General features: G+C 36.6%; 1 long non-coding RNA gene across 1 annotated transcript; it reads left to right on the top strand.

The window, feature by feature from the left end:
• The first annotated feature begins 435 nt into the window (after positions 1-435).
• LOC109216805 lies at positions 436-3,690 on the top strand. The gene is made up of 3 exons (XR_002066550.1): positions 436-532; positions 2,544-2,937; positions 3,520-3,690. It is a non-coding gene; the product is annotated as an uncharacterized LOC109216805 (long non-coding RNA).
• Positions 3,691-4,623: the final 933 nt, after the last annotated feature.

Genomic DNA, 4,623 nt, shown 5'->3' with positions numbered 1-4,623 from the left:
CACAAGAGAAATATTAAGAAGAAATATTTTGATAAAAATGCTACTATTGACGAAATGCTACAAAATCGTCCCAATGAGATACCCGAAGTTCAATTCCGTCAATTGATTGAGTATTGGGATGACGAAGATGTCCAAGTAAGATTAACCCGTGCATTTCTATATTTTCTACCTATTGTTGCAATATATATTATTTCCTTTTTGATTTATTAATTAATATGCTTCTTTTGTTGTTAGGCTATGAGCCAATTAAATTCTGAAAATAGGAAAAAATAAAAGTGGAGGCATCAAATGGGACCTATTAATTTTGCAAGAGTGCGTGTGGCATTGGTAATATTTAGTCGACACTTTGTAATCTGACTTTCATTTCTTTTTGTACTTTGTCGGAACACAGTGATGTTTTCTATATCTTATTTGATGTAATTTGTAGCGCGCAACCAAAGAGAACAACGAGGAACTATCACAGTCTGAAATGTTTATTACAACTCGTACAAAGAAAGGGAAGGAAGTTCATACGGATACTCAAGTTGCAATAGTAAGTCATGCTGCAAGTTAAGTCTTGTTATTGTATTTTCTCTCTTTAACTGAATGTGTTTCTTTAATATGATTTTATTTGTACAAGATGTTAGATATTTGTCAACCCTTCTCAAATAATATGATTATACCTGCACAAGAATTTTAATATGATGTTGCCTGCACAGAATTCTCCATTCTGTATCTGTGAGTCATAAATGTGGAAAGAAAATAAATATTCAGAAGTAGATGATATTATTTGTTTCAGAAGTAGTCATTTGGAGCAGATACTTGTCCAGTCTAGTAGATGATATTATTTGTCCCCAGTTGATTTCCTTGATATTCCATTGTCCTTAGATTTAACATCCTTTGATCCAGTAGCTTATCCAGCAATTTCCCCGTTACTGCTGAAATTTTCAGCTTGCTAAGCAATCTCACGATCCTCCTTGTCACTTTTAGGTTCAACGGCTTCTTGTGAATCTTCCTTTTGCACAACCTGCTCGCTTCCATCCTTCAAAAGAGCTGTTTGTGCACCAGCAGTATATTGATTATCAATTGGATGAGTAGCATCTTTAGCTTCCACACTTGTTTATTTATCAGTTGTTTTACCCAATCTAACAGTAGGTCGATCACCATCTGTCGCACCAGCTTTTGCCTTCTCATGTGCAAACTGCTGTACATTAGTTTGCCCCTTTCCTTTTTTTCCAGCACCTGGACTTGTAGCAACACCAGCGTGCTTGTTAACCTCCACTTGTCGCTGCACCTCGACTTTAGATTTCTCAAGATTTTGCACAGCCTCCGACTTCTTCTGATTATTCCTCATATGCACAACATTGTCCATGGCGACTGGACATGAGTTACTCTCTCTCTCTACAAATAGGATTGTATAAGCACTGAGTAACTATTACTGTTCATTGCTAACTCTTATCCACAACATTCTAGGAACGAGTCCCTCAACAACAATGTTAGTTGAAAAGCTTGCAGCTATTTTGTCCACGTGACACGTTACGGTTGTTGTTGTTTTGTTGTTAACACGTTACGGTTGCAACACTTGCAAAAATTTCATGACCTAATCAAATTGCAGTAACAGATCACACCTTCAGATTTTAAGTTTGAACTTTGAACATTACCAGAGTATTGAAGTTCTTTAAAAGGTATCCTAATAACTTTCCACTAATTTCTGGTTGCTTGTTATTTCTAGTTTTTAAGCTTTCTGCCACAACATACTTGGTTTTATCTTGTCATACCAAGTTACATAGAGTGACTTCTTTGAGAGTTCACTAGTTTGATTTCTTAGTAGTTGTGCAAATTGGCTCCAGTATGAGCACAACAATCAAGAATTAACAGTCTTGAGGCAAGACATGTCACCAAGGTTCTATATCTAGCTCTTCAGCTTGCTTTCTAGATGCATACACACTAACAACAACAAGATACCCGGTGCATACTCACTAATAGATGTAATACAAAAGGTAACTGCAAAACATGTGAAAGAGGCTATCATATAAGTAAAATAAGGCCCATAAAGTGTGAAGAACTGAAAACAACATATTTTATCTAGCAAAAGCTGTTTCAACAGGAACTATAGCAGTACTAGCGACAGCTGCTACATGTGATGTCTTAAACGGATTTTCAGCATACTCATGATCCCCCTGATGTGATTTTGAAGCCTGTGTAGCAGCTGTAGGATTAAAGAACAAATTACAGCTGTAGCATACTCATAACCATTTTGAAGCCTGTGAGAAATTTCAGAGGTGCAAAAGCGCTTAGGTCTGCTCCTTTGAGCAATTCCTTCGTTCACTGAGAATGAATACGGTTAGATTGTGCTGGATCTTGCCAATGAATTCCAGCTAGGAAAAATTAAACTTCATATTAAAATGGTTATGATCATTGTCACTGAAAAATATATTGACATTCTTGGCTAAATTTTGAGGTATGTTAAACTTTTATTTAATCTGACTTGACTTGCTAAAACTTATTTTAGTGTTTGATCTATCTTGACTTGTAAGTGATGTGTAATAACATTTTTTTGACAGTCTGAACTTCTGAATCGCCAAAGTTCTGGAGAAACAGCAGATGATGCATTTACGGCTGTATTTGGAAAGGAGCAACCTGGTCGGGTTAGATGCTATGGTAGATCGGTGACGACAAGCTCTCTAAAAAAAAGATGAAGAAATTACCAAGCTTAAACAAAAGCATGCCAACGAAATAACTTCTCTGAAGGAAGAAATAAAGGAAATTATGAGGGAAGAAATGCGATGTTTTTTTAGTCAAATGGTGAAAAACAACCCTGGACTAGATTTTCATGATATACAAGGGCGTGTTGGATCTAATATTCCTTCACCGGTTGATGCAAGTAGTGCACGAGCTATGAGAGGCAAAAATCTACAACATTCTTCTGGCTCAACTCATGCCCCGAATATTGAAAAGGTATTTATATTTTACAATTCCAAAAACTACCTCAATCTTAAGTAACTTACAAAATCATGCTTTCTATAAGTGTGTAATAGGAAACTGAATCTATTGCCATGACCAAGATTCTAGGGGTCATAATGTTTGAAAGTAGACTATAGAAAAAATATTTTGCAAGTTGGTTATTGGTATCTCAATAGGTATTTTGTTTCTTTGAGGAGATCATTTTGGAACAGTATTATCTATAAATATTTTAAGTTCATGTATAATAATTTTCTGTAAATAAATAAGTATGACGCTTAACTGAGTTGTTGAATTCGGTATGAGTGTTGTTATTGGCATTTTTGTACTAAGTTTTAAAACTTATGCCCTGTTGGTGAGTGAACGGATGACTGTTTTTTGCTTTGCTGTATTTCATGTTAGCAAGTTAAGAGTATTTTTGCTTCATTGGTTTTCCCTGAAGTCTGAGATGTTGACCATGATACCCTGTAATCGGACCATGTCCTGAATGTTTCATGTGCCTAGCAAGTAGTGCTATGTTAGATGACTTGAAGCTCGAGAGGGTTCATGTGCCTAATTTTTTTCATTTTGAATGTGTAGGAAAATACAGGTGATGCAATTGGAAATGGTGGCCACAAATCAATTTGAATCATTAAAGTGAATGGTGAAGACCTTTTGAACAAGATGTTTATTTTTGTTGACACTAAATATGAGTACATTTGGTTTTGTAGAGGTCTTTGCTAGTGAACTTCTTGAACCAACATTGCTTTATTACTATAGTACACAAAGTGTGTTTCTTTTGTTGAAATTTATTTCAAGTATATGCATTTGAATTATTTTTATTCTATTACTTATCATTTAAATTAATGCTTCATATATATATATATATATATGTGTGTGTGTGTGTGTGTGTGTGTGTGTGTGTGTGTGAACTTGATGCAAACAAATATAATTTTTTAACCACAAAATTGTGGCTAATATAAGTATTTTGTAAAATAATTTTATAGTGTAGACAAAATCGCCACGCTTAGAAAGTGTGGCCATAGGGAATGTCAATCTAGTATTGTTAATGATAAATGTTGCTCTAGAAGCCACACTTTCTAAGCGTAGCCTATAACGTGACAATGATCACGCTTTATAAGCGTAGTCTTATGTCACAAAAGCGTGGCTATATCAGAAAATATAGGTGTGGCCTTTGTACCGTATCGGCCACGCTTTTAAAGCGTGGCTTCTAAGGCAACACCTACAAAGCGTGGCCAATAGTCAAAGGTTACGGTACTTTAGGCCACCCCCCAAAAAGCGTTGCCTAAAGCCGTAAAGTGTTGCCTTTGCCCAAATGCTACACTTCTTGGCATTTTAGGCCACACTTCTCAGGGGTAGTTGTAGGCCTAAAATGCTGTAGTACCACCACCAGAGTTTAGCATCACCCTGAAGATACATGGCAGCAGTTGCTACCTTCGTAGCTTCTTCTAGGCCCCCCACGGTATCGAAGTACTGTTCGGTGTCGAAGCTGAAGTTTTCCAATTCTTTGGCATTCCGAGCTCCACTGTATGGTTTTGGCTCAGGAATTTTTTGTTTTTGTGTCGCGGGGGCGAGGTTCACAGCACCCCCGATTTGGTTTCCGCCTCCTCAAAGCAGGCCTTGTAAATCAGCATTAACAATATTGAGCTGGCATGTCAAGTTGTCTATAGTTTGTTGCATGGA

Source organism: Nicotiana attenuata, unplaced genomic scaffold, assembly GCF_001879085.1.
Source record: "Nicotiana attenuata strain UT unplaced genomic scaffold, NIATTr2, whole genome shotgun sequence".
In the NCBI taxonomy this organism is placed as follows: domain Eukaryota; kingdom Viridiplantae; phylum Streptophyta; class Magnoliopsida; order Solanales; family Solanaceae; genus Nicotiana; species Nicotiana attenuata.
The sequence above is the reverse complement of the archived record's forward strand: the minus strand, read 5'-3'. Positions and strand labels throughout refer to the sequence as shown.